The sequence below is a fragment of the Mustelus asterias genome, chromosome 26 (assembly GCF_964213995.1).
Source record: "Mustelus asterias chromosome 26, sMusAst1.hap1.1, whole genome shotgun sequence".
Classification (NCBI taxonomy): domain Eukaryota; kingdom Metazoa; phylum Chordata; class Chondrichthyes; order Carcharhiniformes; family Triakidae; genus Mustelus; species Mustelus asterias.
The window spans coordinates 27,579,600-27,586,369 of NC_135826.1; positions in this window are offsets into that span (position 1 = coordinate 27,579,600).

Here is a 6,770-nt window from a genome sequence, read left to right on the forward strand (position 1 = left end):
CGCAATGGCACCTCAGTCTGCAGTTGGTTTCATCAGTGAACTCAGGCTTCACACCCCCTCCCCCCCACACACAGACACTCCCATTTTCTCACTCGTCCAACACTTCGAATTCTTTGCGTAAGTTACACCCTTAGAATATCTTTGGGAAAATTCCGGCCTAAATGTCAGTTACTCGCTCAACACTGCACCGGAGTGTCGGCCTATGTAGTGTGTTTACTCGGCTGGATTGAGATTTGAACAGAGGGCCTTTGGATTCTGCGGCGTGAATATCATCACTGAATCATGGCAAACACTAAAGGCATACAATTGCACAGAGAACAAAAAAAATTAGATAGCAGCTAAGTGTCCGGGAGGAGAGACAAAAAAGCAACTGTAATGCAGAAAGCATTGTAGCCAATTTGTGCACAGCAAGATCCCACAAATAGAAATAAGGACAAGGTAATGTTTTGGTTAATATTTATCCCAAAATCATTTAAAATAAAACAGACTGCCTGGTAATTATCACACTATTGTCATTTGGAGCTTGCTGCGATTGCCTGCCACATCCCCTACCTGACAGCAATGGCCAAGTGGTATTATCGCTTGATTATTAATCCAGAAACTCAGCAGATATTCTGGGGACCCGGGTTCGAGTCCCACCACGGCAGATGGTAGAATGTGAATTCAATTAAAAAAAAATCTGGAATTAAGAATCTACTGACGACCATTAAACTATTGTCGATTGTCGGAAAAACCCATCTGGTTCACTGATGTCCTTTAGGGAAGGAAATCGGCCGTCCTTACCTGGTCTAGCCTACATGTGGCTCCAGAGCCACAGCAAATGTGGTTGACTCTCAACTACCCTCCAAGAGCAACTACGGATGGGCAATAATTGCTGGCCAGCCAGTGACGCCCAATACCCACGAATGAATAAAAGAAAGAAGCTGTGAGGATTTATGGGTCGTGCGAGCTGGGAGTCGGGAAAAGTATGTCATTGTTGACAACACTGAAGTGGCGGGATATTTTGAGAGTTAAGGAGGGATAAAGGTATTCTCATTTTTCTTTATTAAGCCCATGTGCCCAACAGAAGTAAGGAGGTGGTGCAGCAACCAGTGGGTGCATTGATGATTGTCTGCAAGCGAAGACAGAATAAAAGCAAATTACTGCGGATGCTGGAATCTGAGACCAAAAGAGAAAATGCTGGAAAATCTCAGCGGGTCTGGCAGCATCTGTAAGGAGAGAAAAGAGATAACGTTTCGAGTCCAGACGACCCTTTGTCAAAGCGAAGACAGAATGATGACCAAGCCTGAAGCACACAAACAAAACACTTTTCTCCTGGGTCATCTGTAACATCGCTTGGGAAACCAATCAGCCATTTTGGGGGACTCTGGGAGATCGAGGATGGCTGGAAACTGTAAGAGGGCGCATCGCTACCGTTCACCATTCCTGCTGATCGAAGTAAATTCGAGGCGACACATGAGTCTGTTTGTTCATCTAACCTCATTTGCTGCGCCAACCCACGGCAATTATCGCCAAAGAAAGGGAATGATGATGGTGGAGAGTTACAACAGGAAGCAATAAAAAAGAGTAACCTAGAAAGATGTGTCTGAGCTCAATTCAAGACTGACCCGGATAATTCACATCCACAGCTGGTAATTGCTTTGTGCTCAGCCGGCTCTCAACCACTGATGGAAAATTTCCTCAGAGCTGCTCCTCGATTGTGTCAGAAACTCTATTATGTCCTCAAAGGGGTTTGTGCCGCACCTTCAGTGAAGTTACAGCGAGGGACTCAAAGCAGCTTCCAGGAAATTCCAGGTTCTGAAAGCGAGGCGCTTTGGAATACATGATGCTTTTCAGTGAACTGTGGCAAGCAGCTGGGACACTGAATTGCGGTGGAAAAAACCACCATAAAAAATACCCACTTGCCCAAAGCCTCTTCATTACTCCTACACGAGGGGATTTTCACACTAACTTCATTGTGTTAATGTGAGCCTGCTTGTGGCACTAATAAGTAAACTTTAAAATTCACAGAAAAGGCAGTATACAAGAGAAGGCAACAGACCGAATCAACAGCCGGGATTCTCTCACCGTGGCTGGGATTCTCCAGTCCCGCTGCTGCCGACACAGACTTGGCTGAGCGCCAAACTCTCCATTCTCGGAGAATTCCAGCTTCTTTGTAGTAGTTGCAGGGGATCTAAATTAAAGTAAAATAAAGTTTATTTATTAATCACAAGTAAGGCTTACGTTAACACTGCAATGAAGTTACTCTGAAATTCCCCGAGTCGCCACAATCCGGCGCCTGTTTGGGTCAATGCATCTAACCAGCACGTCTTTCAGACTGTGGGAGGAAACCGGAGCACCCGGAGGAAACCCACGCAGACACGGGGAGAACGTGCAGACTCCACACAGACAGTGACCCGAGCCAGGAACCGTACCCGGGTCCCTGGCGCTGTGAGGCAGCAGTGCTGACCACTGTGACACCATGCGCAAGGTGAAGAAAAGGGAACAAGCCTTTGGTTTTCACAACTAAAATCCTTTATCTGCTTTATTATTATTTGTTTTAGCGACAGAGCCATGAGTATGCTTAGATAAGGCAAAAGATCCAAAGGTTTGAGAGAAACTTTCTCACCTGAATGCCTGCTGGGAGGATGGGAGTATTTCTACATTGGAAACCACCCTCCGCATCCTCCCCCCCACCCACCCCCCCGCCCCTCCATCAACCCCCAGGCTCACTGAGCAATGCTCATTCCAGGCGGGATGTTACCGGCTACACAGAGGTGGGGGCTTTGGGAAGTTCTGACTGATGGATAGCTGATGCCCACCGCACCCCCCCCCCCCCCCCCACCGCCCCCACCACTCCACCTCAGAGTGATCTTTCTGGAGGCTGGGTCAAAGCCGATGCTGGCCATTCACTCGGCAGCAGTGAGCAGCCACAGGAATATGGAGGCGCTGGGACCTTGCCAGTGGTGGACGGGCTCCTTGATGAGGCTGGAGCCACTGGTAAGTGGAGGCAGCCTCCCCGCAGCAGGCCAGGAGACTGGTTAATGCCTCCTTTAACTCTCTTCCCAGAGACACTTTGAACGTTAGACAGGTGAGTGACATAACACTTTGTTATTTGTTCATGGGTTGTGATTGCCGCTGGCAAAGGCCAGCACTTGTGACCCATCCATGATTGCCCCTGAGAATGTGGTGATGAGCCACTTTTTTGTATTGCCTCAGTCCATGTCATGTGTGTACACACACAATGGTGTTATTCAGGTGCCAGCTCCCACCCTCTGACTTGCAAGGGCACAGCATTGATCGAGTCAGTACACCCGGCAGCTACACTCATTCATCTCTCTGCGGACGCCTCACATCCTATTCAAATAACTCACACTCACCCCATTGCCCTCCCACACCCTTGCTTCACAGTCACACTCCACCAATAGTACCTTTCCCTCCACTCCACACAAACCAGCGAGCATTCACACCTCTCTGCTATCTCTCCTTATAGGAGAAAGCAGCACACTATGTGACTAAAGGCTGGGTGGGACGCCCCGGTGACAGTAATTTTGTCGGCAGTTCCCACCAGGTTGATTGGGAAGGAAGTCATATTTCAGAGTGCTGCAGATGTCAGTAGCTACCAGCTGTGAGAATCGGAGCCTCCGGAGGTACGGGTGTTCTGACCCTGTCGAGAGAGCCAACCCTCTCAGTTGAGAGTCTCGCCTCCTTCCAGCTGGAACTTTGGTGTTCATCATGGGCGGCACGGTGGCACAGTGGTTAGCACTGCTGCCTCTCAGCTCCAGGGACCCGGGTTCGATTCCGGCCTTGGGTGACCATCTGTGCGGAGTCTGCACGCTCTCCCCCTATCTGCGTGGGTTTCCTCCGGGTGCTCCGGTTTCCTCCCACAGTCCAAAGATGTGCTGGTAAGTGGATAGGCCATGCTAAACTGTCCATTAGTGCGTCAAGATGAGTAGGTTAGGGGGATTAGTGGAGTAGATACATGGGATTATGGGGATAGGGCCTGGATGGGATACTCTGTCGGAGAGTCAGTAGAGACTCAATGGGCCGAATGGCTTCCTTCTGCACTGTAGGGATTCTATGATCCCATCTGCACTATGGTGAGGCATGTAACTGAGGAGAAGGCAGTTTGTGCTGCTGTTGGTGTTGTTCCTACTACCACTGGTGCTGTTGGTGGTGATGTGTCTTCTGCTCTTGCCCCACCTGGAAGGTGGAGCTCCATAAGGTTGGAAGCACTGCCGCAGGTTTGTGAAGTACTAGCCATGCAAAGCATCTTCTGGCAATCATCTATCTACTATTGAACTCACTCTGCGTCAGAAGAAATGCTTTAAACAGCAATCTCTCAAAGGCCATGGCTGCAGCTCTTCAGTGTAACTCACCGAAGCCTATCAGCCTATCAGTTCCACTGAAGAAATTGTTCCTACTGTGTACCCCCAGGTGCAACCACAACATGGATCCTGTGTACTGCTGCGGGAGAAAAGGGAATTCATGTTTATAATGGTGATTAATTGCCTTTTGAATCACATCAATTGCTTTCCTGCCATACCCATGAAGATTTCTCACTGGATCCTCCTTGGGGAATGCCCAAAGGCAGCAGCATCATATCAAGTTCCCAGACCATCATTTTCTGGGAATTTCTCATTATGCGCGCTCCAGAACCCATGTCCACCAGTCTAGAAAACATCTGCCTCTTGTTTTCATTTCTTTTTGTTACAGATATGCCACAACGTCAGAAAAATATTGCTGACATGGAACTGTCAGGGAAATCCAAGAAGTTGGAATTTGTTTGCTGTTTGTATAGTTTTGGAACTGTGGGAAAATAAGTTAAGACAGGGACACCATGGCTGTGCTAATGGAACTGGTGCCTTTGATTTGTTAATGAGCTTAGCAGCACTGCAAACAGATGTTTACCTAAGGCAAGTTAGTAACAATGGGAGACAGAAGATGAATGGATTTGAGTAAGATGTTTAGGATTTCAAAGGAAGAGATACAAGGTGTGAAAAGAGAGATGTGGAGAAAGATTCATAAAGTGAGTGTGTTTTGCTTTAACACCCCAAAACCTTAAATCAAGGAATGAAGATAATTAAGCCTGACTTTGTCAGATAAGGGAAGATCTAAGGGGAAAATTGTATTTAAGGAGATGGTTAAACCTATGCAGAGGGAATTGTCTTAAGACCTCAGCCAACAGCCGGGGTTTAACTCCCAGTAAGCAGTGTCTGTGAGGAAAGCCTGATTTGAAAAGCAAGCGATTGGTTTACCTCAGAAGCATCTCCAAAGAGACATAACTTCATAGTTGCTGGATTTTTATAGATTTTAAAATATATAGGGAGTTCCAGAACCATTTGGGGTGAGTTAGCTCTGGAGTTAGTTAAACTAAGATTGTTTGGAACTGTTTAAAATTTGTGATACTGCGTATTGCTATGGTCTGAGTTAAGTGTACTTCTAGTCTACTTTATTGTTGCTCATTTTCTTTCTTAGCAAACATTTATCTTATTTAAAATCATCACAGAACGTCTGGGGCTCTGGGCTCCAAACCTTTCCTCACATTATACCAAGTTGCAACAATGCAGTTGAGGGCAGTTGTTTCCAGTTTCTCTGCTGGGATTTGGGTTTACCATCGGCCATGCCCTTAACACACAGCCAGAGGAGAGCAAGCCAGACCATCTCAACTCAGGTGAGAGCTATAGAATAAATGGCAAAACCATCAGGACAATACACACACACAGGAGATCTGGGAGTACAGGTTCACGGATCCTTAAAAGTGGCAGCACAGGTGGAAAAGTTCATGAAAAAAGTATATGGCATGCTTGCCTTCATCGGCCAGGGCATCGAGTATAAAAGTTGGCAAATTATGTTACAGTTATGTAAAATGTTGTTTAGGCCACATTTGGAATACAATGTCCAATTCTGATTGCCAGAAGGACCTGAAGGCTTTGGAGGGAGTACAGAAAAGGTTTACCAGGATGTTGCCTGGTATGGAGGGTATTAGCTATGAGGAGAGATTGAATAAACTGCGATTGTTCTCCCTGGAAGGATGAAGGCTGAGGGGCGACCTGATAGAAGTTTATTAAATTATGAGGGACATAGATAAGGTGAACAGTTGGAAGCTTTATCCCAGGGCAGAAATGACAATTACAAGGGGGCACAAATTCAAGGTAAGGGGGGGGGAAGGTTCAGTGGAGATGTGCGGGGAAAGTTTTTACATGGTGGTGGGGGCTTGGAATGCACTGCAAAGTGAGGTGGTTGAGGCAGATACAAAAGCGACATTCAAGACCTTTCTGGATGGACACACGAACAGGCGGGGAATAGAGGGACACAGGCGGTTGGTCCTGATAGGACAACATGATCGGCACAGGCTTGGTGGGCCGAAGGGCCTGTTCCTGTGCTGCACTGTTCTTTGTACAAGCCACTCATCATAGCTCCCAACAATATTACCACTTGAAGTAGCAGCCCAGATAGATGCATTACAACATGCATCTCTGAAACTGGGCATGGAAGCAGAGTTATAACAATGCAACAAACAAAAGCTAATGCCGGGCAAATAATTTTCACGAACCCCAAGAAAAGCTGCATTCCTGCTAGGTCCTCTCCCCCATTCACTTTGCATATCTATTGACAACCATGTCTTCAGCCATCGAAGCCCTAATATCTGGAATTTGCGGCCTAAATTTAGCCACTTCTATGCATTGCCTTAAGACAGTCCTAAAACCTACCTCTTTATCCAAACTTTTGGTGATCCACCCTAATCCCTTCTTCTGTGGCTCTGTTTCAATTTTTGACTGACGATTCTC